The sequence below is a fragment of the Prionailurus viverrinus genome, chromosome C1 (assembly GCF_022837055.1).
Source record: "Prionailurus viverrinus isolate Anna chromosome C1, UM_Priviv_1.0, whole genome shotgun sequence".
Classification (NCBI taxonomy): Eukaryota; Metazoa; Chordata; class Mammalia; order Carnivora; family Felidae; genus Prionailurus; species Prionailurus viverrinus.
In genome coordinates, this window is record NC_062568.1 from 78,951,236 (window position 1) to 78,978,890 (window position 27,655).

General features: G+C 36.4%; 1 long non-coding RNA gene across 1 annotated transcript in view; it reads right to left on the minus strand.

The window, feature by feature from the left end:
- Positions 1-622: 622 nt before the first annotated feature.
- LOC125172903 (uncharacterized) overlaps positions 623-27,655 on the minus strand; it is a 69,033-nt gene continuing 42,000 nt past the window's right edge. The window contains exons 2-4 of the long non-coding RNA XR_007154866.1: positions 26,614-26,742; positions 15,050-15,213; positions 623-3,797 (exon numbers count right to left, since the gene is read on the minus strand). This is a non-coding gene — a long non-coding RNA (uncharacterized LOC125172903). The remainder of the gene's footprint in view (positions 3,798-15,049; positions 15,214-26,613; positions 26,743-27,655) is intronic.

Genomic DNA, 27,655 nt, shown 5'->3' on the forward strand with positions numbered 1-27,655 from the left:
AAATATAAGGCAAACTAACAATAAAGGTATTACATGTATGAAATTATGGGAAAATGTTTTTGAAATCTTGGCATGGAAACACTATAAGGAAGACACTACAAAGAAAATGATTGACAATTCTAACCAACTAATATTTAGAAATGTCTGCATAACATAAAATACCATATATAGAGTTTTACAAACAGGTACAGGACAGGAGGAAATATTTTCTTTTATGAACTTTTTCTAATTAGTAAGAAAATTAGTATGAAAACTGCCAATTAGGCAAATAAAATAATTGGCAAAAGATGTAAAATGACAATTTGCAGCACTGAAATGGCCAATAAAGGATAAGATGTTCAACTTCCTAACAATCAGGGGGAAGGGGGAATTAAAATGATATCAGTTTTCTTTTTTTTATTTAAAAAAAATTTTTTTTAACGTTTATTTATTTTTGAGACAGAGAGAGACAGAGCATGAACGGGGGAGGGGCAGAGAGAGGGAGACACAGAATCCGAAGCAGGCTCCAGGCTCTGAGCTGTCAGCACAGAGCCCGACGCGGGGCTCAAACTCACGGACCATGAGATCATGACCTGAGCCGAAGTCGGCCGCTTAACCGACTGAGCCACCCAGGCTCCCCAGATATCAGTTTTCACTGAAAAGAATGGTGATGAACCATTTTTGTTGATTACCATGAATGGACATGGAACTTTTATGTACCCTCAATGAGAGAGTATGTTTAAAATGCCTTTTAGGAGGTTAACTGAGCAGTATCTTTCAGACTGTAACATATTTTTCTAAAAGCCTGAGTTCTTTTGGTCACAAGAAACAAATCCTATTTAAACTTGCTTGTGCCATTCAAATTATTGACTCTTTCAACTGAAAATTTCAGTTGAAAGGAATTGAGCAAGGGAACATTGGCTTTACGTAAGGCTTGACCTGCAAGCACCCATTTCCTTCTGATTCTCAGCTCGCCCTCTGTCCTACGTTTGCCTCCGACTATGATACTAAGATGGTGTTATAAGTTGAATTATGTCCTCAAAATGCATATGTTGAAGTCCTAACCCTAAATATCTCAGAATATAAACGTATTTGGAGATAGGGTTTTTAGAGAAGTAATTAACATGAGGTTTCCAGAGTGGGCCCTGATGCAGTATGATTGGTACCCTTACAAGAAGCGAAAATTTAGACACAACTCACACAGAAGGAAGACAATGTAAAGACCCAGGGAGAGGATAGCTATCTACAAACCACAAAGAAAGGCCCGAGGCAGATTCTTCCTTCATAGTCTTCACAAGGAATCAATTTGCCGACACCTTGCTCTTGGACGCCTAGGCTTTGGACCACTGAGAAAATAAATTTCTGTTATTTGTGCCACCCAGTTTGTGGTATTTTGTTATAGCAGCGCTAGCAAACTATTACAGATAGCATGGACATCTTCCAGGTCTATGTAATTTCTGTACATGTACAGTAAGAAAGAATAAGTATCTCAGAATTGGTATCAAAATCCTTGAATTTTATTTTTATTAGAACCGTTACAAGACATGTGCCATCCTCTAGGTTAATCATTGTTGTGATCAGAGGTATTAAATGGGTTCATTGCCTTAGCCTGTCCTAAGATCCACTTCTACTGTAGTCTGATGCCCCAGTAGCAAAGAGCTTGAATGGAATATGAGAACTCCTGCAAATGGAGGAGCAAGGAATGGATGCCAGGCAAATGCCTTCTCTGTTTTCCATCCTTCAACTGCTCTCCTCACTAACAAAAGGAAATAGTGGTATATATGTCCAAAAGGCCTGTATGAGCTTTTTATTAGGCCATTCATTCTTATAATGAAAAAGTCAGATCAACCTCAGTGTCAGCCAGTAGAATGACTGGCTCATCGGTGATGAAACCACAGAATGGATTAGCATACCTTCTATGCAAATGTTAAAAAGAATGGGCTGTATTTACATGGCTTGAAATGGAAAGCTCTGTATGACCAAAATAAAAGATGTGAGTTGTGCAATATTTATAGAATGATGATAATTACAGAAACAAATTATATTTCTGAATATACATATAGGTATGTATATAAATTGTTTTAATGTGTAGGATACCTACCTAACTGGCAACAGTGGTTATGTCAGAAGAAGGGTGTAGGGTTAGGAAGAGTAACTATGGGGACTTTGGCTTTGTGGAGGGTTTCTGGCTATTTATGTGGAGGGTTTCTGGCTATGTGGAGGGTTTCTGGCTATTTATTAGTACTTGTAAGATTAAAAAATAAAGTGCTTAGTATCATAGTGCTTAGTATCATATCTTGAATCTAGAGAGCACTTAGTAAATATTAACAGTTATTATTATTATCAAGGATAGGTGAGAACTTCCCAGTCACATTCCTACTGACAAGTATAAATTAGACCAGGGAAAACAGCTTGGCAAGAGGGCCAGATGACATATATATAATGTGTACATGTGTGTATATAAATGCACAGTATAAGTGTAGAAAGTCCTTCACCAAGCTGGTAACTATAATTACCATTGGGGGGTAATTAAATAGGGAGGAGATGAAGGCAGATTTCATTTTTATTCTAACTTTTATATTTTTTAGCTGTTCATAAACATGCATCATTTTAGTATTATTTGTAGTAATCAAAATTATTCTTCTGTAATCCCTGGTTTGCTTCTATAATCTATATCTTCATTGATTTAAAAACTAATCCCAGCAAGGGAGAACAATTTGCAAAAGCATTTATTTGAGTCCTGTTTGTGTTCCTATATTCTGGGCAATTGAATGAGAATGAGGATTGTTTGTCAAACCAGGACCAGCTGGGATTCTCTGGCTGACTCCCAGGCGCAACTGTGAAGAAACGGATATTGGGTGCTCTCCCACCTCGTCAGGAGCAGCATTTCTCCTGTCTGCTCTTGGCACCCCCTAGCATCCTGTGCCCTGCTAAGGTGTTAACTGACAACTGACAGATTTTACTAAGAGCCTACTCTTCTCAGTAGTATTTGCATTTTAAAAGTTGACTTAAAAACTTGAAAAAAAAAAGCAAAATTCAACAACAAAAAAACACACAAACTTCTGAGATTTGAGGCATGAAGTTCCTTCACAATAGCAAGTTCATACCACAAATCTCTCATCTTTAAAGCAGATCAACAAATGTTCTCCTGACATCTGAGTTCCCATTAGCTACCATCTTGTGGTGATACATTTTTATGCAAAGTTTACTATAGAACAGTTCATTGTGGTCATTCTACAACCACCCAATCAGTACAACTCCAAAATAACGTGGCTTTCACCTTCTTTCCTGAAACTGCTCTCTTTAATGTGCCATCATTAAGATCTAATTGCCAGTTTGAGGGACTTTTGTTCAATTTAATTCAGTACTCTCTAGGAGAGAGGTGTTAGCATTTGTCACAGTTTTTAATTTGTTTATCTGTCCCCCCACCTTAATAGGGAGCTTCTTATGTCTGAATCTCTGATCCATTCATCTTTGTATCATTGTTTTCTTTACAACACTTAGCCCATGATAATGCTAAAAATAGATATACCACCTGATACCTGCTGGAAGATTGGATGATTTGGGAAGCCCAGTGCTGATCACAGAGGAGGCATGAATGAAGAAAGTGCAAAAACACGACAGGTGTGGGAGTTTTAGACTGAGGATATAATTTAAGCAGGTAAATTCTCCTCACAGCTCTTCCAGGATGCTACTGATCCATTCTTCAGGTGGCCTCTGATTATACAAATTAGGAAGACATGTAGGTTCAGCCAGTGCAGGAAGCAAACCTCATTGAGGTTTGACTGCAAGACAGGAGTTTCATTTCCATCATGACACTGGGTAAAATATAGGAATGAGAGAGGAGAAGAGCGTTATTCCAAAACAACAACAAGAAAGTAACTTCAGTGTCCAAGGTGTTATTCATACATTACTTTTATCCTATCCCTAACAAAACAGGCCAGGTCTCTTCAATACTGTAAATATACTTAAATAATAAAGCAATAGAATTGAAGATGGCTTTAAGTCACTTTTAATGACCTTCCAAGCAAGTCCCGAGCTCTGTGGAAGAGGTAGGTGCAGGGTTCAGCTTTGAATGTGAGTTTTCAAAATGCTGTAATAAAGACTACCACTTCTGAACATTATTCCACACCACCACCACCACCCCCCCCCCCATCTCCTGTAGGTTCCTATTGTTTTAGTCTCTAAGGTGCAGATCATGTTTGGGTTTGTTCTGGGAAGGGATAATGGGTGGCAGGAGGGAGGACTTCTCTATGTCTGCACACAGGTGATAACTATGCTAAGATACACTGACTCTCTGAACACTTAGAATAATTGTAACTTTAGCCTGCTTTGTGACAGAAATAAAACCATTGTAATAGAAATGTGTCATAAGATCAATGTCTTCTACTTCTAAAACAAACATCTTTCCTATGCCTCTGTGTTTGTTTTGCCTTTAGAAGTTGAGTCCTTTATCAAACAGTAGGAGACTTTTATCTGGTGATAATGTATTTTGATTCTATTGCTGTTCTCTCAAAACTGGTTTTCTCTGGGCCCATCTTTCTGGTATATTTGTTTAATGACATGTTTAAAAATCTTTGTAAGAGATGTATTAAAGTGACAGATATTTTATATTGCCAACATAAACCACAATCTTCAAGGTTGAAGATAAACTCCATCCTGGTCTCAACTACTATATGCTTTAAAGCTCTTAGCTGCTTTTCAAATGCTGGCATAGTTGTCAATCATTCTGTATCATGCTTATAGTTTGTGTGAGGAAGCCATTTGTTAAATTGCAGCCTTCTAAACTCAAAGAACATTCACCAAATGCTTTCAGATAAAATGCCACCTTATTCTGTAAATACTGGGAAACTTGCAAGGAGAAGAAATACCTGAGGGAAACAAAAATTATGGGAGAAGAATCAATACATTTCTCCATTCTCTGTTAAACTTTTGATAACTAAAAATATCACTTAATTCTGTTTTCTATGCATAGAACAGCTGCCACACTGGTGGACTCTGTTAGGATTTTCTTCATATTCTACCGCCCTTTCCCCTCCTTTTGGTAGACCCAACTGTTCTCTCTAGACAGAGGGTTCAGGATGGCAGAGATACTGAATGGTAAGTGAATATTCCTTCCCCCCCCACACCTTAACAATACTACCAGTCCCCTGCTCTACATTGCTGGTAGCTGGCCCCATCAGTCCCATAAATTTTCACAATTCTTCTTTGTACTAACACTTCTCATTCTGTTATTTTAGTCAAATATGCAGAAGACTGAGACTGAGCTTACCTCTGAAGTACCAACTCAAATGTTTATCATTTATTTCCTTTCTTTAACCTACAGGATTGAAGTCCATGGTTGACAACCAAGAGATAGCACATGTGCACTAAGTAGTGTGTGAAAACTTGGTAACTATTACATCTCAGAATGCATAGTATGTTTATTTATATGTCATATGATATAAAACTATTATTTTCAGTGTATGTTTACAGTAGGTAAAGCAATATGTGACAAGTTAATAGCTTCTATGTTCAGAGGTGGGAATTGCAAATCATCTCAGAGGAGAGTTCTCATTATGGGAAGATTTACTTCAGTGATTGTTTTTAGTTAAGCAGTTGTAAAGCAAGAAAGTCCTATTGTTCTGGAGGAATCTTGCAATAGAAGCATTTTTTGGCACCTATTTGTTTTCAGAGTTGTCTTTTGAGAGAAAGATGACCAGAAGCCAGGATATAGTCTGGTAAGAATGAATGTAATATCCTGGCTCTTATCCTTGAGATTAGAAATTAAGGAAACCTATACGGGTGGGCCAAAGTCACCCAGTCTGTCTTAGTCTATGTGGGCTGCTATAACAGCATACTGTAAACTGGGTGGTTTATAAATGATAGAAATTTAGTTCTCACAGTTTCAAAGGTGAGGAAATATGAGATCAAGTCTCTACAGATTAGGTGTCTGGGAACAGGGTGCTTACTGGTTCACAGACTGTCATCTTTTCATTATATCCTCACATGACATAGGGGTTGAAGGAGCTCTCTGGGTCTCTTTTTATGAGGAAAATAATCTCTTTTATTTTACTTTTTTAAGCATAGTTGACAATTTTATATTAGTTTCAGGTATACAAAATATAGTGATTTGACAACTCTGCAGGTTATGCTATGCTTACCAAATGTGTACCAACCTTCTGTCACCACACAACAGTATTACAATACCATTGACTATATTCCCCATGCTGAACTTTTTACCCCCATGACTTATTCATTCCTTAACTGGAAGCCTCTATCTACTATTCTTTTACTGCTTTTTAACCATCCCTCCCACTACCTTCCTATAGCAACTACCAGTTGTCTGTATTTGAGTTTGTTTCTACTTTTTGTTTATTTTGTTTTTTAGATTCCACATGTAAGTGCAATCATGGTATTTGTTTTTCTCTGACCTATTTATTTTTTTAAGTATAGATATATATGTTACCTTTGTTTCAGAGGTATAATATAGTGATTCCATAACTATACATTACACTGTTTTCACCGCAAGTTATTTCACTTACCTTAATGCCTTCCAGGTCCATCCATGTTGTCACAAATGGCAAGATTTCATTCTCTTTTATAGCTAAATAATAATACATTTTATATATAGTCCACATCTTCTTTATCCACTTATATATCAGTAGATACCTAGGTTGCTTCCATATTTGGGTTAATGTAGATAATGCTTCAATAAACATAGTGGTGCATATATCTTTTTTTTTTTAATGTTTATTTACTTTTGAGAGAGACAGAGACAGTGACAGAATCCAAAGCAGGTTCCAGGCTCTGAGCTGTTAGCACAGAGCCCAATATGGGGCTTGAAACCATGAACCACAAGATCATTACCTGAGCTGAAGTCAGAAGCTTAACCAACTGAGCCATCCAGGTGCCCCACATATATCTTTTTGAATTAGTTTTTGTTTTCTTTGAGTAAATACCCAGTACTGAACTTATTGGATCATATGGTATTTCTATTTTTATTTTTTTATGAAATTCTGTTTTCCACAGCAGTTGCACCAATTTACATTCCCATCAACAATGCACAAGGGTTCCTTTATTTTCACATCTTCGCCAGCAGTTATTTCTTCTCTTTTTGATACTAACCATTCTGACATGTGTGAGGTAAATCTCATTGTAGTTCTGACTTGCATTTCCCTGATTATTAGTGATGTTGAACATATTTTTATGTTTGTTGGCCACCTGTAAGTCTTGGGGAAAATGTCTATTCAGGTCCTCTGCCCATTTTGTAACAGATTGTTTTTTTTGGTGTTAAATAAGTTGTATAAGTTCTTTATATATTTTGGATATTTAACCCCTTATCAGATATATCATTTGTAAATATCTTTTTCCTTTCAGTAGGTTGCCTTTTGATTTGTTGATGGTTTCCTTCACTGTGCAAAAGCTTTTTATTTTTGTGTAATCCCTATCATTTAATTTTGCTTCTGTTTCTCTTGCCTTGGGAGACAGGTCTAGAAAAATGTTTCCATAGCCAATACCAAAGAAATTACTACCTATGTTTTCTTCTAGGAGTTTTATGGCTTCAGGTCTCACATTTAGGTCTTCAATCCATTTTGAGTTTATTTTTGTGTGTGGTGTAAGAAAGTAGTCCAGTTATATTCTTTTGCATGTAGCTGTCCAGTTTTCCCAACATCCTTTTTTGAAGAAGACTGCCTTTTCTCCAATATTTTCTTACCTCCTTCCTCATAGATTAGTTGACCACATAACTGTGGGTTTATTTCTGCATTCTCTATTTTGTTCTATTGATCTATGTGCCTATGTTTTTGCCACTACCATACAGTTTTGATTACTATAGCTTTCTAGTGTATCTTGCAATCTAGAATTGTGGTAACTCAAGTTTTGTTCCTCTTTTTCAAAATCGATTTTGCTATCCGTGGTCTTTTGTAGTGCCAAACAAATTTTAGGATTATTCTAGTTCTGTGAAAAATACTATTGGTATTTTGATAGCGATTGCATTAAATCCCAGATTGCTTTGGGCAAAACAAACATTTAAACAATAGTCATTCTTCCAATTCATGAGCATGATGTATGTTTTTGTATCATTTTCAATTTTTTTTTTTTTTTGTCAGCGTCTTATAGTATTCAGAGTACAGGTCTTTTACCTCCTTGGTTAAATTTATTTCTAGGTGAATGGAATTATTTTCTTAATATCTCTTTCTGATATTTTGTTATTACTATAGAGAAATGCAACAGATTTCTGTATATTAATTTATTACCCTACAACTTTACTGAATTTATTATTTCTAATAGTTTTTTGGTAAAGTCTTTAGGAATTTCTATGTATAGTACCACATCAAGTGCAAATAGCAAAAATTCTACTTTTCCCCTCCCAGTTTGGTTGTCCTTTATTTCTTTTCCTTTTCTGACTGCTGTGACTAGGACTTCCAGTACTGTGTTGAATAAAAGTGGCAAGAGTGGACATCTTTGTCTTCTTTATGATCTTATGAAAAAAGCTTTTGGTTTCTCAACATTGAGTATGATATTAGCTGTGGGTTTGTCATAGCCTTTATTATGTTGAAGTATATGTCCTCTAAACCCACATTAAGAGTTTTCCTCACGAATGGATGTTGTATTTCATTAAATGTTTTTTCTGCATCTATTGAAATACAATTTTTATCCTTCTGTTAATGTAATGTGTAATGTTGACTGATTTATGAATATTGAGCCATCCTTGTATACCCAGAATAAATCCCACTTAATCATGTTAAATGATCCTTACAGTGTATTGTTAAATTCAGTTTGCTAATATTTTGTTGAGGATTTTTGCATCCTTGTTGGTCAGGGATATCGGCCTATAGTTTTTTTTGTGGTGTCTATGTCTGGTTTTGTTATCAGGGTAATTCTGGTTTCATAGAAAGTGGAAGCTTCCCTTCATCATCTTTTTTTTAATATTCTGAAAAGAATAAATGTTACATCTTCTTAAACATTTAGTAAAATTCACTTGTGAATCTATTTGGTTGTGGACTTTTGTTTTTTGGGAGTTTTTTGATTACCAACTTAATTTCATTTCTATTTACTAATCTTTTCAGTTATTTTGGAAAACTGTATGTTTCTAGAAATTTATCCATTTCATCTAAAATTTCCAAATTTGGCACATAATTTTTGATAGTAGTCTCTTAAAATCCTTTGTATTTCAGTGGTGTCGGTTACTTCTATTTCATTTCAGATTTTATTTATTTGGGTCTTTTTTTAAATGTTTATTTATTTTTGAGAGAGAAAGACATAACATAGAGAGAGAGGGAGAGAGAGAGACAGAATGAATCTGAAGCATGCTCCAGGCTCTGAGCTATCAGCACAGAGCTTGATGCAGGGCTCAAACCCATGAGATCATGACCTGAGCCTAAGTTGGGCGCTTAACCCCCTGAGCCACCAGATGCCCCTCTCTTTTTTCTTGATGAGTCAGTTAAAGGTTTATCAGTATCATTTACCTTTTAAAAGAACCAGGCTTTTGGTTTTGTTATTGTTTTCTATTTTGTTTGTTTGTCAATTTGGTTTTTGTTCTCAATTTCATTTATTTCTGATCTGATCTTTATTATTTTCTTCAATTAACTTTGGGCTTTGTCCTTTTTTTTTTTGTTCTTTTAGTTATAAGGTTACATTGTTTGAGTTTTTTGTTTCTTGAAATAGGATTGTATTTCCCTATGCAATATTTCCCTTTTAGAACTCTTTTAGGTGCATCCCAAAGATTTGGATGGTCATGTTTTAATTTTCATATGATTCTATGCATTTTTTTATTTCTTCATTGACTTTCAGTTGTTTGGCTGCATGTTGTTTAATCCCCATATGTTTCTTTTTATCAGTTTTTCCTGTGAACAATTCCTAGTTTCATACCCTTGTGGTTGGAAAAAAAAAAGCTTGATTTGATATCACTTCTCTTAAATTTATTGATTGGTTTTGTGGCTTAACAAGTCATCTATTCTAGAGAATGTTTCATGTGCTCTTAAAGAGAATGTGTTTTCTATAATTTTTAGATGGAATGTTCTACATGTATCTATTAAGACTATCTGGTCTAATGTGTCATTGAAAGCCTCTGTTTCCTTATTGATATTCTGCCTGGATGGTCTATCCATTGATATCAGTAAGACGTTAAAGTCCCTTATTATTGTATTACTGTCAATATTATTGTATTATATGCTGTTAATAGTTGCTTTACATATTTGGGTGCTCTAGTGTTGGCTAGATAGATATTTACACTTGTAAAACCCCTTTTTGATTTCATCCCTTTATCATTGTTGTAAAGTCTTTTGTCTGATAGAAGTATTGCTATCCTGCTTTTTTTGTTTCCATTTGTATGGAATATCTTTTTCCATCCCTTCAGTCTGTATGTATCTTTAGGTCTGTAGTGAGCATATGCCTGGGTCTTGTTCTTTTTTTAAAAAATATCCATTCTGTCACCCTATGTCTTTTGAGTTTGATTATATATATATATATATATATATATATATATATATACATATATATATTTTGATTATATAAATATATACATATATATGTATATGCTATTTTAAAAATTGTTCTTTGGTTGTTTTTTGTATTTCTTCTTCCTTTTTCTCTTGCTCTCTTTCCTTGTGATTGATAACTTTCTTCAGTGTTACACTTGGCTTCCTTTCTATTTTTTGTGTATCTAGTATAGTTTTGGTTTGCATTTACCATGAGATACGTATATAACATTCTAGGAATATAGTATTCTTTATTAGGTTTTTGGTCCTTTAAGTTTGAACACACGCTAAAGGTACTTCATTTTTATTCCCTCGTCCACACTTTATGTATTTTATGTTATATTTTACATATTTTCTTTTATATGTTATCGTAAATAACATTTTAGATACAATTGCTTTTATTATTTTTGTCTTTTAACCTTCTTACTAGTTTTTAAAGTAGTGGTCTACTACCTTTGCGTTGCTGATGAACTCTGTTACTTTTGTTAGTCTGGGACCTCTATTGCTTCTCAGTCTTTTGGTGAAGATCAAGTGTAGTCTGGAGAACTCTATCTCTCCTTCAATTTGAAGTGATAACTTTGCCTGGTAGAGTAATCTTGGTTGTAGGTTCTTTTCCTTTCAGCACTTTAAATATATCATGCCACTCCCTTCTACTCTGCAGAGTTTCTGCTCAAAATCAGCTAACCTTAAGGGGTTTCCCTTGTTCGTAACTAGTTATTTCTCTCCTGTGCTTTTAAGAGTCTCTCTTTATCTTTATCTTTGTTATTTTATTTTTTTTATTAAAAGTTTATTTAGGGACACTTGGGTGGCTTAATCAGTTAAATGACCAACTTTGGCTCAGGCTATGTATGATCTTGCGTTTCCAGAGTTTGAGCTCTGCGTCGGGCTCTGTGCTGACAGCTCAAAGCCTAGAGCCTGCTTCAGATTCTGTCTCCCTCTCTCTCTGCCCCTCCACTGCTCGTGTTGTCTCTCTCAAAAGTAAATATTAAGAAAAAAATTTTTTTTAAAAATTTGGGATGCCTGGGTGACTCAGTCAGTCAAGCATCCAACTTTGGCTCAGGTCATGATCTCACCATTTGTGGGTTTGAGCCCCGCGTCAGACTCTGTGCTGACAACTCAGAGCCTGGAGCCTGCTTCAGATTTTGTGTCTCCCTCTCTCTCTGCCCTCCCCCACTCATGGTCTGGCTCTGTCTCTCAAAAATGAATATTTTTTTAATTAAAAAAATTTAATTTAAAAAATTAAAAAAAAATTTCTTTTGAGAGAGAGACAGAGAATACCAAGCAGGCTCTGCACTATCAGGTTAGAGCCTGACATGGGAGGCTCTCACAAACTGTGAGATCATGACCTGAGCTGAAATCCAGTCAGATGGTTCACTGACCGAGCCACCCAGAGGCCCCAAGCTTTGTTATTTAATTATTAAGTATCTTGGTATGGTGCTCCTTGGGTTCCTCTTGTTTGGGATTCCTTGTGATTCCTGAACCTGGATGTCCATTTCCTTCACCAGGTTAGGAAAGTTTTAAAAATTATTTCTTCAAGTTTTCTGCCTCTTTACTTGAGGTAGTACAAAAGATCCCTTAATATATCCTCATTTTTAAAATCCTTTTTTTTTTTCCTTTTTGTTGTTCAGCTTGGGTGTTTCCCATTACTTTCTTCCAGATCACTTATCCATTCTTCTGCATACTCAAATTCACTATTTATTCCTTCTGGTATATATACATTTTTTATTTCAGTGTCTGCAATTTTCAACTCTGGTTCTTTTTATATTTTCTTATTATTGAAGTTCCGAGTTCATCTACTCTACTCTACATTCTGGGGAATATCTTTATTACCATTAATTTTAACATGTTGTGTAGATTATATCCATTTCATTTTCTTCTTTTTCTGAGGTTTGTCTTGTTCATTCTTTTGGAGTGTGTTCCTCTCATTTTCTTTAACTTTCTTCTTTTATTTCTATGAATTAAGTGCAACAGCTACTTCTCTTAAATGCTCAATACTGTGAAGTAATGATCTTGTTCATGGTCTTCCCTTGTGTAGACTGTGTGTGCCTCGTGACTTTGGCTGACTGGAGCTCTGCCTGTCATGGGCTTGATGTCCAAGGGAATTACAACTGGGGCCACCACTGTTAGATGGACAGAGATGAAGTGAGCATGGCCCAAGGAAGTCCCAGGGCTCTTGGCACCGAAGGCTTCTTGACATGACAACTGAAACTTTAGTGGACAGGGGCTGGGGTAGTCCTGCTACTCTCTGTATAAAGGGAGCCCTGGGAGGACAGCTGAAACTAAACTAGGTACAAGGGGGGATCCAGGGACTCTCCACCCAGAGGGTGCCCTAACAGAACTGCTGATGCTTGTGTAGGTTTAAGTTGGATGGTTCTGGAACACTCTTTGCAGGGGGTGCTCCTGTGGGACAGTTGGAGCCAAGACAGGCATGGGTTGGAGGTTTTTGAGGGCACTTTGCTCAGGGGATGCCCTATGGAGTAGCTGGAGCCATGCTGGGTGCAGGCCAGGATTTCCTGGGATGTTCTGCACAGGGCTACCCTGGTACATAATCTGGAGCTGAAATTTTCCTGGGGTGCTGTATACTGAGGGTTCCCTGGAAAGTTGTCTGGAACCAAAGGGTATGGGCCTGGAGCATTCTGGAGTACTTTAGATTTGTATTACCTTAGTAAGATATCTGGAGCTGCAGTGAGGACTGCCCAAAGGTGTCCAGGTGTGTGCCACCCTGTGGCAGCCTTGGAGGGATGGCTGGGGCTATTGTAGGCTAGTAATTTTCTGGTAGGCCAGCTCTAGGGTAAGCCAGATACTGCTCTTGACCCTGGTATCAAAGTGGAAGGGAGCTATAAACTGTAGTCACTCCAACCCAGTGAAAGTTTCAGCAGTCTCCAAGCCATTTGAAAGAATTAAGGTTGGGGTTTTTATGTTCTAGTTGCTGTTTTAAACCTTGTTTGTTTGTTTGATGTTCCAGGACATCCAAGATTGGTGTGGCCTAGAAGCTTGGGCTCGCTGAGGCAGCAGACCAGCTATGGTATGAGGACCCTACTTCTATCTGTACTATCAAGATGGAGGGGGAACATAAACAGTGGGGCTCACCAGGCCCTCTGACCCAGAGAGAGTTCCAACATCTCCTTAGCCATTTGGGAGGACTTAGGGCTAGTTCTTTTATATTCTAGTTGCCCTTTAATACCATGGCTTTTGTCTGTCCTGGGACACTGGAAAAATCTGCTCATAGTCCCTTGTACTATCCCCGCCAACTACAGTTACCAGTGCTAGGTGTAGGGATCCCTTTGTTATCTTGTCTCTATCTCTCTTGCTCTTCTCTAGGTGGTCTTTTGATTTGAAGAATCTCTTCAGCCCTTAATTTTAATTCCAGAATAATTTTCGTATAAATAGGTAGATTTGGTGTGTCCATGGAGGTGGTAAGTTCAGGGTCTTCCTATGTCACTATCTTGGGCCCCTCTCTCAGCATTGATCTTTTTTAATGATAGCCCTCATGAACTAATGACCTCCCAAATCCCAAAGGCTTCACCTTCAAATACTGTCGCTTTGGGGATTAGCCTTTAACATAGGAATTTTGGAGGACATTAACATTCAGCTGATAGCAGAATCCAAGGCTAGTTTATGATAAAGGATACCAAAAGCCCTAGAAGGGTTCTCACTATGAGATAAATGGCTGGTAACCTGATCATAATATGGATCCAGGTGTTGTTTTTTTTTTAGATTAGAGCTAGCAAAACATGTTTCTGAGCCAGGATGTACCTGCAGGTATTGGACCCTTTGAGACAAGAAACAGGCCAGCAAGGCCATCACTACATAATGTATTAGTGTTCCTTGTATCAGGGTATCATTTATAGTAACAACCATTTGATACCAATATGGCAGTAGCCCTGAACTGATAGGATTTTACAGTTCTCTACCTTGTGTTTAGAATATAGAAAGTGAGCCCCAACATTATTTTATAGGGTTCAGAAGAATTTTCCAAATGGAAGCCTACAGTAATCTGAAGATTAATTGGAAAAATAAGAATTGACTGTACTTGTATACCTAACTTATAAAGTGGGTAATACTACTTATATGTGGATATTACCATGATACCCAATATTCAGATGCATTAGCATTAGTGAATATATAGTCTTTTGACATTTTGTATCTTATTAATTAGCAGATGCCATGTGGGAGTTTGGAAAATTACTGAATTATCTTGGAAATTATATAAGCTTTTCCCATTACTCCTCAAAACTCTTAGATATTAAACAAAATAGCTTTGCTTCATCTGGGTACAGTGATAAGGAAAAGGTCTAGAAGTATTCATGCCCAGGGAATGGAGAAATCATACATGAAACAATCAGTGGGAATTTGCTAGTCTTTAAAACCCTTAGAGGAATAGAGGTGACAGGTAACCAGGTATATTTGCTAGAGCTGCCTTAGCAAAATATCCCAGACTGGGTTGCTTGAACAACAAATGTATTTTCTTCCAGTTCTGGAGGTGACATCTTTCCTTGGCATTCAGATGGCTATCTTCTCACTGTATCCTCATATGGTCATTCCTTGGTCTGTGTATATGTCTTAATATTTTTTTCAATGGATAGCAGTCATATTGGAATGGGACCTACCCCACATGACCTTGGTGGCAGGCCACAATTCTGCACACAGCACAATAGCTTCAGGAAGATCCAGAGGTTCCTAGCTTTTTCTCCTCTGGACTTGGTGCTCTGTTCTTAGCCCTCAAATCTCTGAAATTTGATCCTGCAGTGTTGGGGCAGGGGTAGTTCAGCTCCTGTTGAATGGTGGAGGAAGACAGGATGGGAGATGAGAGAGAGTCATTAATACATAGAGCTGGTTCAGCCATCCTCAGATCAAAATGGAAATGACTTTCAACATAGCAACATTTTTCTAGGTCATTATTAGTTTCTCTTAGATGATCTATTTTCTATTTCAGATATGAAATTGGTTAAAATGGCTTTTGTGGGGAGGCTGAGTGTTTTCCACAATAACACAGCATATTCGCTAACAACCAAAAGAGACAAATATTAATTATAAACTAGTCACACAGGGAGTCTGCTTGTACACACTTTTTGTTTTCCCTCTGGGCCTATCATAGTGCTTCTTAAATATGTTTTGATGAATTACATTTTGGTTCACCTAGTTTTACAAAATACCTTCAGGCTTCCTCAGGCTGTGCCCAAATGTCTCTTGTAGATGGTCAAGTTTTACAAACCACGGGAGTGATTCATCTTGTTTTGTTTTTTAATTCTGATGGCCATGATTGATCAACTAGATTGAACAGATTTTTTTTCATGAATTCATGAAAAAAAATTATACTCTTTTTCTTAACAGAAACAGCTGGTGTCAATGATGCGGATGGCTGAAGTTTTATTTGGAGAACAGCAGTTGGTATAAAAACTCTTCTGCTGCTTGCATTTAAAATACCCCATACAGACACATACCATGGAGAGGATGGCAAGGCTGAAATTTTCCAACATGGTACTTAAACCTAAGTTTAAGGACAAGATGAGCTTGGATTGCACCTGACCATTTTTTTTTTCAATTAAATTTTTTCTCTGTTACATGTACCCAAGATTGATCCATTTGTATGTGGACCTTCTGACTTTTAAATGAATAAAATCATTGTATTTCATTTTTAATGAAGGAAGAAGAGAAGAAAATAGGCACAAAAGTCTGAAATAAAAGTTGGGTTAGGCTTCTTCCTAAATTTCATGGGAAATTTTAATCTTATAAGAGATTGAGAAATTCCCAGGGTGGAATAAGATATTAAAAAATAAGGCATATTGTGGGCCTCTTTAAGGAGGAGAATTAATAGTGGTAATAAAATAGCTACAATTGTATACTTGCAATCTGCTAGGTATTTTACAAACTTTATTTAGAAAAATCAAGATCAGAGAGGTTAAGTAACTTCCCCATGTTCACAGAGGTAATGTGTTAAATCAAGAATTTGAACGCAGTCTCTGGCTCCAAAGCTCCTGCCTTTAAGCATCCCCTTAACTATTGCACTATGACATAGGTTGCCTCCAAAATGTCCCTTCTCTAAATTAAGATACCCTTAACCTCCTTTGCCTACTTTTTCCCATACTGTTTGGCTCTATAGTCTATATAACTAACCAGTTCTTGCTTTGAACCTTAGTAAGTTTGAAGAAGAAACTAAGCAAAATATAAGGCTCAGAACCATGGGTTAGAAGCCTGATGTGGGAGAGGGAAGATGATGCTGAGTTCTGCTCATCCCATAGACACAGTGAAGGAATGTGTGCTCCAACTAAAAGACTGGTACCACAGGTATTCCACAGCTAGCGACAGGCCACATTGATAAGGGAAGATGGAAGAAAATGCACTTGGGAAACAAATCCTCAGCATGAATAACCACAAACAGGAGACACATCACAAGCACACAGATGAAAGGGGATCAGACCTCACCCTCGGCAACCCCCCAAGCCCTGGGAATGCCCACAGGAAATAGGAGCCCCCATAATATCTGGCTTTAAAAATCAATGCAGCTTAACTTTGGGAGAGCCAGAAACTACAGGAAACCAATACTGCACCCTTAAAGAGCCACATCACTAAATAATTCAGCCTGAGACAGCACAGAAGCAGCTCTTTGAAATGTGCCTGGGTTATACATGAAGGAGATGATTAATTACTAACTTTATCATGTGTGCTAGAGGGGCAGGGACCTTCAGGAAATTTCTTCAGAAGTAAAAGTGCTGGTAGGTACTATTTCTCCTCTCCTCCCCCAGCCTATATAGTTAGGTGCTTGCAGAGCTATCACTAACTGTGATATCACTAACTGTGATATCACTAACTGTGAGCTATCTCCATCTGTCTTGCTAGCACCAAGTGCCCCACCTCAACGTCTTCCTGAAGATATCCTCCACAAACCTACCCACTCCCATAGGTGCCCCTCCAAAGGGACTCTCATCATGGAAATCAAGAAAGCTAACCCCACACATCACACCTGCAGTTCCTATGCAAGGACTCTGAGCTGGCTGCACAAATTCTGCATCTTGTTACACCCACAGCTATCACACTGGCTCATTGTAGCCAGCAAGGCTAAAGGCCAGCCTTAACTACCTGCATTCCCCAGCAATAGTGGCTTAACCACAGAAGGCAATTATGGATAGCCCCTACTGGGAATACACTTGGTTCTGGTGACCAAAGGGGATTATACCAGAGGACAATTTCTACAAGACCACTACCTTCTAGATCAAGAGATGTAAATGACCTACCTGATACATAGAATACATGCAAAGAGTGAGACAAACAAGATATAGGAATATCACCTAAATAAAACAAAATCATACAAAAAAGAGATTAAAGGAGATAAGCAATACATCTGATAGAGTTAAAACTAATGGTCATAAAGATTCTCATCAGACCTGAGAGAAAAGTGGGTGAACTCAGAAGGAACTTCAAAAAAGACATCTAAAATGTGTAAAAAAAAAGAACCAAAGAATTGAAGAATAAATAAAATGAAAAATACACTAGAGGGAATCAACAGCCAATTAGAAGATGCAGAAGGATGGATCAGTAATCTGGGCAATGGAAAGTAACCAAGATGAACAGCAAAAAGAGAAAAAAATAACAAATGAGAATAAGTTCAGGGACCACTACAATATCATCAGGCATAATAACATTCACATTATAGAGATCCCAAAAGGAGAAGAGACAGGAGGAGGCAGAAAATTTAGTTGAAGGTGTAACAGCTGGAAACTTCCCTAATGTGGGGAAGGATATAGACATCCATGTCCAGTATTCACAGAGAGTCCCAAACAAGATGAACCCAAGGAGATCCACACCAATACACATAAAAATTAAAATTGCACAAAGTACCAATAAAGAGAATTTTTAAAGCACCAAGAGAAAAACTAGTTACATACAAGGGAAACTCCATAGTATATCACCTGATATTCCAGCAGAAATATAACAGGCTAAAAGGACGTAGCATGATGTAAAGTGCTGAAAGAAAAAACCTACAACCAAAATTAGCTACAACCAAGTAAAACTAATAAAATTATTATGAGAGAAAACATTACTACTTTTACTATGTTTTTATGTGTAAATAAAATATAAAGCTAGTATGGAGGTTAAAACACAAAAGTAGTAAATTTAACTACATCTACAATAATTAAGGAATATGTAAAATATAAAGATATAAAATAGGACATATACATAAAATATTGCCCAGTAAAAATTCAGTGCTTTTACAATATGTTCAAACTTAAGTGACTATCAGCTAAATGTAGGCTGCTATACACAAGAGGATGTTATACGTGAACCTAATGGTAACCACAGATCAAAAAACTTTGATACACAAAAAATAAATAGAAAGGAATCAAAGCATAATACTAAAAGCCACCAAACTGCAAAGGGAAAAAGTGAAGAAGAGAAGAAAAGAACTACAAAAACAACTGTAAAACAAATAACAAAATGGCAATAAGTACATACATTTCAATAATTACTTTAAATGTAAATGGACTAAATGTTCCAATCAAAAGACATAGGCTAGCTAAATGGATTTTTAAAAGACCCATCTATATGCTACTATAAGAGACTCACTTCAGAGCTAAAGACACATACAGACTGCATGGTATGTTTTTTCCTCCTTTTACTCTCAAACATAAAAACCAACCAGGGTAGCCATATTTATATCAGACAAAATAGACCAAAACAAAAATGGTAGCAAAAGACAAAGAAGGAAACAACAATGCCCTTCAAGGATCAGTCCAACTAGAGGTTATACTAGTTGTAAATATCTATGTACCCAACATCAGAGGACCTAAATGTATAAAGCAAGTATGAACAGAAAAACTGACAAACTGATAGTAATAGTAGGGGGTTGTAACACCCTACTTACTTCCATGGATAGATCATCCAGGCATCAAATCAACAAGAAAACTGGATTTGAATGACACATTGGACCAGGTGGGGCTAATAGATTCATATAGAACATACTATCAGATATAGAATATACATTCTTTTCAAGTGTACATGGATATTATCCAGGATACATCATACGTTAAGACACAATTCTAGCTATAAGAAGATTAAAAGCCTATCATCCTACTTTTCTGAGAACAGTATGAAACTAGAAATCACAGGAAGAAATATGGAATCAACAACATTATATTGAGACTAAATAACTTACTATTAAGCAGTAAATGGGTCTACCATGATAAAAGGAAATTAAAAAAAAAAACATGGAGACAAACTAAAATGAAATCACAATAGTCCAAAATGTCTGTTAGACAGCAAAAGCAGTTCTAAGAGGGAAGTTTATAGCATTATAGGCCTACCTCAAAAATAAGAAAAAAAAATCTCAAATATTCGAACACCCCCCCAAATTTTTTTGTTTAAGAACATTAACATGAGCAAAACCCAAAACTAGTAGAAGGAAATAATAAAGATCAGAGCAAAAATAAATATGAGACTACAAAGACACATACCTAAAAGATCAATTCAACCATGAGCTGGTTCTTTGAAAAGATAAAAAATTTAAAAGAAATTTAGACTCATCATGAAAGAAGACTAAAATGAATAAAATCAGAAGTGAAGGAAGAGAAACAACCAGCACCACAGAAGTTACTATGAAAATTTATATGCCAATAAATTGAATAACCTAGAATAAGTGGATAAGTTCCTAGAAACATACAATCTTCCTAAATTGAATTAGGAATAGAAAATTTGAATAGACTGACTACTAATAGTGAAATTAAATCAGTAATCAAAAACACCCAACAAACAAAAGTCCAGGCCAGATGGGTTCACAGGTGAATTTTATCAAACATTTAGAGTTATCATCTATTGTTCTCAAACTATTCCAAAACGTAGAAGAGGAAGGAAAACTTCCAAATTCATTCTGTGAGGCCAGCAGTACCCGGATACCCAAACCAGACAAAGACACTACAGAGAAAACAGAAGACCCATATCTCTGATTAACACAGATGCAAAATCCTAAACAAAGTACAAGAAAACTGGTTTTAACAGTACATTAAAATTTTTCACCACTATCAAGTGGAATTTATTCCAGGATGCAAGGGTGATTCAATATTCACAAATCAATCAATGTACTATATCACATTAATAAGAGAAAGGATAAACCCCATATGATCATCTCAATAGATCCAGAAAAAGCATTTGACAAACTAAAACCTCTATTCATGATAAAAACTCCACAAAGAAAGTTTAGAAGGAACAATTTATTCTCTCCAAACCTCCATTTCTCATATATCAAATGGTGATAATGATGGCTATCACAGAAGTGCAACTCAGAACAATGCATGCTTGCATCTAAGTACTCTTATCTTAAGACATCGGGTTATGCGTTCACTCAGGAACAAGCCAGTCAATACGCAACAGTGCAGAGTTTTGTGTATGAGGTTTGGAAGCCAGATTGTTTTTGACATAGGGTGAGTGAATCTCTCTTTCTGAGCCATAGTTTCATTAACTAAAACCCATGTGTTTTGTAAATAAGCAATGTTGATGTATTGATTCATAGAGAAAAACTGTCACTAAAGCCGGAGGAATCCCTGTAGTCCATTCCTTCCCGTGAAGTTCAAGACCTATAAAGGGAACTAAGTCTATATGAAAATTGATTAAAGAGCTTAAGATTGAGATAAGAATAATTGGAAGATGTGAAAATTTAATGGCATAACTATAAGATGACCTGATATATCCACCTCAAAATAGTGACTGTTTTGTCACTGACACAGGAATGTTGCAGATACACTGGCCACAATCCATTGCTGGTTATTTCTATATTAAGGATGGCTTCATAAGTAGGACAGGGCTAGGGCTAAAGTTTTTGGTTATCCTCTCTCAGAAATAAATAAGTCTGATATGCCCTGTGAATCTTCAGTTTCCAAATTCAATGGCTTCCCATCCTCTCTACACTTGTTTTTTTTTTAGCTATGATAAAGGAAGAATATCGTTAAAATGTCCACTACTACCCAAAGCAATCTACATTGATATATTAAGATATCTCAGTAGGTAGAGATTCAATGCTATCTCTATCAAATTACCTATAGTATTTCTCATAGAACTGGAACAAATAATCCTAAAATGTATATGGAATCAGAAAGGACTCTCAATAAACAAAGGAATCTTGAGGAAGAACAAAGCTTAAAGTATTACAATCCATGATATCAAGATACACTACAAAGCTATAGTATTCAAAATAGTGTGGTGCTGGTATAAAAATAGACACATAGATCAATGGAAAGGATAGAGAGACCAGAATGAGGCCCTACTTATATGGTCAATTAAACTACAAAAAGGAAGCAAGGATATGCACTAGGGAAAAACAGTCTCTTCAACAAATGGCGCTGGGAAAACTGGACAGCTACATGCAAAATAATGAAATTGGACCACTTTCTTACACCATACACAAAAGTAAACTCAAATGGATTAAAGACTTAAGTGTGAGATTTGAAACCATACAACTCCTAAAAGAAAACATAGGCCGTAATCACTTGAACACTGGCCTTAGCAACATATTTATTATACATATGCCTCTTCAGCCAAGGGAAACTAAAGCAAAAATAAACTATTAGGGCTACACCAAAACAAAAAGCTTTTGCACAGCAAATGAAACAATCAACAAAATGAAAATGCAACCTACTGAATGAGAGAAGATATTTGCAAATGATATTCAATAAATGGTTAATATCTAAAATATGTTTAAAAAAAAAACTTCTATAACTGAACACACAAAAAAAAAACTCCCAAGTAATCCAATTTAACATGGAGAACATGAATAGACATTATTCCAAAGAGTTTATAAAGATAGCCAACAGACACATGAAAAGATGCTCAACATCACTAATCAAGGAAATGCAAATAAAAACTGCAATGAGTTATCACCTTGCAGTGGTCAGAATGACTAGTATTCAAAAGACAAGAAATAACAAGTGTTAGTGTGGATGTGGAGAAAAGGGAACAATTTTGTACTGTCAGTGGAAATATAAATTATTGCAACCACTGTGGAAAACAGTTTGGAGTTTCCTTAAATAAGTAAAAATAGAAATAGCATATGATCCAATTATTCCACCCCTGATATTTACCCAAAGAAAATAAAAACACTAATTTGAAAAGATATATGCACCCCTATATTTATTGAAGGGTTATTTACAATAGCCAAATTATGGAAGTAACCCAAGTGTCCATGGATAGATGAATGGATAAAGAAGATACGGTACATACATACAATGGAATCTAACACAGTCATAAATAAAGATGAGATCCTACCTTTTGTGACAACATGGATGGACCTAGAGGGGATTATGTTAAATGAAAGAACTTGAGATGGAGAATGGCAAATACCATGTGATTTCCCTCATGTGTGCAATCTTAAAACAAATGAATAAACAAACAAAAAGAATCAGAATTATAAATACAGAGAACAAACTGATGATTGCCAGAGAAAAAGGGAATGCGGGATAGGCAAAATGCAAAATGCGGGAAGGGTGGTGGGAGATCCAGGCTTCTAACTATAGAATGAATAAGTCACAGGAATAAAAGGTACAGCAAAGGGAACATAGTCAATTGTATTGTAGTAGTGTTTTACAGTGACAGCTACCCTTGTGGTGAGTCTCACATAATATATGGAGATATTGAATCACTGTGCTGTACACTTAAAAATAATGTAACATTGTGTGTCAAAAAATTGTATACTCAAAAAAATTTTTAAAAAAGATGTGGTCCACACACACATAATGCAGTATTACTCAGCTATAAAGAAGAATATCTTGCCATTTTCAATAACATGGATGGACATAGAGGGTATTACACTAAGCGAAAGAAATCAGAGAAAGACAAATACCATATGATTCCATTTATATCTGAAATCTAAAAAACAAATGAGCAAATTTTTTAAAAAAACAACAAAACAGAAACAATATCATTAATACAGAGAATGCGTGGTTTCTAGAGAGGAGGGAGTTGGGGAGATGGGCCAAGTAAGCAAAGACGATGAAGAGGTGCAAACTTCCTGTTATAAAATAAGTCACCAGGGATGAAAAGTACAGCATAGGGAATATAGTCAATATTACTGTAATAACTTTGTATGGTGACAGAGAGTAACTACATTTATCACGGTAAGCATAGAATAATGTATAAAATTGTTGAATCACTATGTTGTAAACCTGAAACTAATCAAACATTGTATATCAATATACCTCAATAAAAATAAATGATAAAAATGCTAATTCCTTTTTTCCCTTTTTCCTTATATAACCTTATTATGGAAGCTCACAATTACAAATAAAGTTTCCCTAATGAATGAACCTCTCCTGATAGCTTTCTCTAAATTTGGAACACTTTAAATGATGTAAAAGTTATTTTAACATAAATCAGCTTTTTGGAGCCCAAATTGGTCTATTATCCCCATACCTTGGTTTCCTCTCTCAAGTCATGCAAACATAGCATACATTTTATTTCTTCTAAAAATTTCTTAAGAATAATACATAACTTGCTACAGTAAGCATGGCAGAGAGACAGGAGACAACCCTCTTCCTGGTCTCTGAAATTTAATAAAATATCCTCACCCTGTTTGGATCTTTTTCATATACAATGATATAAAATGACATTTTCTTGTGTTTTCACATTTTTACGTCAGTGACATCCTATCTCCTAATTAGTGCTCTGTTGCAGTTGTGTAAATGTAGACACATTCCCTTGGTATTTTACTGATACTTTACTGAAAAGCTTATTCTAAGATATTTAAAAGAAAATGTTCTTTATCCTCTTTTTCAATTTTATTAATTTAAAAAATTAAATGTCACATTAAGAATATGATACAACTACATATCCATTAAAGAGGACTGTGGAGGTTTTTTTTCAATTTTTTTTAATGTTTATTTATTTTTGACAGAGAGAGAGGCATACACACAGAGCATGAGCCGGGGGCAGGGGAGGGGTGCATAGAGAGACACACACACACATACACAGAATCCAAAGCAGGCTCCAGGCTCCCAGCACAGAGCTTGACGCAGGACTCAAGCTCACAGACCGCAGGATCATGACTTGAGCTGAAGTCGGACGCTCAACCGACTGAGCCACCCAGGCACCCTGAGGACTGTGGAGGTTTTAAAGCATTTCTGCAAAGTCTTTAATACCATTCCCATTAAGATATAGTGTCTAATTTCCTTTTCTTTGAATTGAAGTGGAATGCAGTGGAAGTGATGCTCCACAAATTCTGAGACCAGGTCCTAAAAGGCAACACTACTTTAACCTGGCTCTGTCTCGGGACATTAGCTCTTGCACCCCTGACAGCATACACTGAGGTGTCATGTAGGTGTTCTGAGATATAACTGCAAGTTGAGGTCCTAGGCCAGAACCGCCTAGGACCTCAATCCTCAGAACTCAGAGATAGCATCATAGAAAAGCAATCATTTACTAGTATTAAGTCTAAGATGGTTTGTTTTGATACATGGGTAACCAGAAAATATTTTAATGCCACACAGAGAGCTAGAGAATATTAGATGCCATAGCTAAACATAAAATGTAGGGTCTTCGCTTTGGAACTAAGACATGAGAAGTGGCTGGAGGAGTCTCAATCTGTTAGCAAAAATGTTTGTTGCCTGTTATAATGTCTTGATGAGTTTGTCAGTGAGAACTTAAATAAAAGTGAGTAAACACTTATCAGAAGTTGGAGGAGGGCACCTGGGTGGCTCAGTTGGTTAAGCATCTGACTTTGGCTCAGGCCATGATCTCATGGTCCATGGGTTCAGCCTCCCGTGGGGCTCTGTGCTGACAGTTCAGGGCCTGGAGCCTGCTTCGGATTCTGGGTCTTCCTCTCTCTCTAATCATGCTCGTGCTTGCTCTCTCTCTCAAAAGTAAATAAATATTTTAAAAAATGGAGGAAAAGAAACCCTGGTTATGTAGTTGTGTGAAATTTACCAACAGCCTTTTGAAATTTGGAAAATAAATATACCTAATGAACTGGATAATCTGCCTAAGGAAATTTCCAGGCATACTTTTGAATATTCCACCTGATTTCTTCAGCTGGTTATCATAATACGAGAAAAGAGCTAAAGAAATAAGAGCTTTTAAAAAGTAATTAAGTATAAAGAATCCAGGACTTTGGTTTAAAATAAAACAGTTTCTCATTTCCAGTCCCTGTAGATGGTAAACTATTCTCAAGTTAAGAAATAGCTTTCAGGAAAAGATGAGATCCAGGGCACTGCCAGGAAAACATGGTCTAAAAATGACTTTAAAGTAGTTTGTAAGACTTCAGAAGGATTTAAAGTGGTGCCTCATATACCTTTTCAAGCAGACAAGAAAGCCACCTAAGAGCACATAAGAGCATACTTCACATTTTCTCTCAATTAAAAAAAATAGGGCTTCTAATAATGTTTAGGGCATTATCCCACAGAAACTTTAGTGAGAGTTGGAGGTAGAAAAGACTTTGCCTCAAAACTTTTTATGTGAACAGCTTTTATTTAATAGCATGAACCCTAAATATATTGCTTGAAAAATCCATAAAAATTTTAAGAAAATCATACTGACAGAAACACTGCCAGCTTGGACTAAAAGGGAAAGAAATGGTGTGAAATGAAAAATACTCGTGGTGTACCCAAACTTCTATGGGAAGGAAGCAAGCAGAGAAGAGCATTCACTTATAGTCACAGGTTACATTTTAGGCAAAAGGAAATACAATTCAAAGGGAAAAACCAAGAGCCATGGAGAATTGTCAGACAGCAAAACTATTCCCTAATCAAAGAAATGGTAACATATACTTTTAAGGATTTCAGAATTATAACAGACTAGTTACTGTTGTATATCTCCGTTTTTCTTTTCCCTTCTTTCCCCCCCATATGAGAATATCTAACTTATGTTTCTCACATCACTGTATTTTGGGTGAGAGGTAGATCATTCGTTTCTTTAAATCACATGTATTCAGATCTACGGTATACTCAAGATGCTATTCATGAAAAACATACCCAAGGTCAACTGGATCTCATTTAGACGATACCATCATAGAAATTCAGCCTGAGACTGAAGGTATAATAAATGAGATTTTAGGAGGTACTGCAGAAGTGAGCATGTATATTTCTCATGTGAAAAGAGAGGAAATAATTTGGGCTCAAAGAATGGACTGACAATTCTTCTATCAAAAGGTGTCATCTAATTCCCCTGTCTTTAAGTATGTATAGCTTTGATGACTCACCTTTAGCAAAGAGAATCTGACAGAAGAAAGCTGCATGATTTCCAAGCATAAGTCATTCCTTTGTACCACGTCTCTCTTAAGATACTCGCTTTTGTAATCCAGTTGCCATACTGTGAGATGATCCAAGGCCTGTAGAAGAAGTCAGTTGTAGGTGTTTAAGCTGACCACCACAGCTGAGATCTCAGCTAACAATCAGTATCAATCACTAGACATGTGAGGAGGAAGTATTCAAGGTAACTATGGTACCTTGAACTATGGCTCATGGTTACTATCTGACAGCAACATAAGAATACCCAAGAACTAATCTCTGTCAACTTCCAGAACTGAAAGAGATTAAAGTAATAAAATTATTGCTGTTTTATGCCATTAAGTTTGGTGTAACTGTTTTATACCTTTAAGTAACTGAACAGGGATACACACACACACACACACACACACACACACACACACACACACACGCGCGCGCGCGCGCGCAGAGGGAAGCAGGCCTGGAATAGTCTCCAATGCATGTTAAAAATAAAAAGGAGCGGGGTGCATAGTATGCAATTATTGTTTTATTTTTCAAGTGTGTTGGTTGCGACTTTTTTCTCAGAATTGGTAACTAGGATGTAAAGCTAAGGAAAAAGGGGGGATTTAATTATTTCATATTAAGAATAGAGCTGAAAAACAACTTGGGTCATACCCTTCTCAGGACTTATCTAGCAACAGCTGAATGGCTCTGCTATGCTAGTCACCTCTTCCTTATATGTCAATAATTGGGAGTGTTTGGGCAGGTATCCAAAAAAGTTATCTGAGTCCTGGATCATTAAGTTAGAAATGGAATATCAGACTTTTTTCCTCCCTGCTCAGAATGGAAATGAAAGGGTATCTTCTCAAATCCTTTTCCCAATCCAAGTGAGAAGGGCTCAAAAAGATTTACTTGTAAATGTTGAGTGGTCACAAGAAGGGATGATTGGCATGTTTTCTTAAACTGGGCAACCTGCTTTTGCAAGGGAATTTCTGATCTTCCTTCTATATCTATTTTTGCAAGACTGTAAGAGTT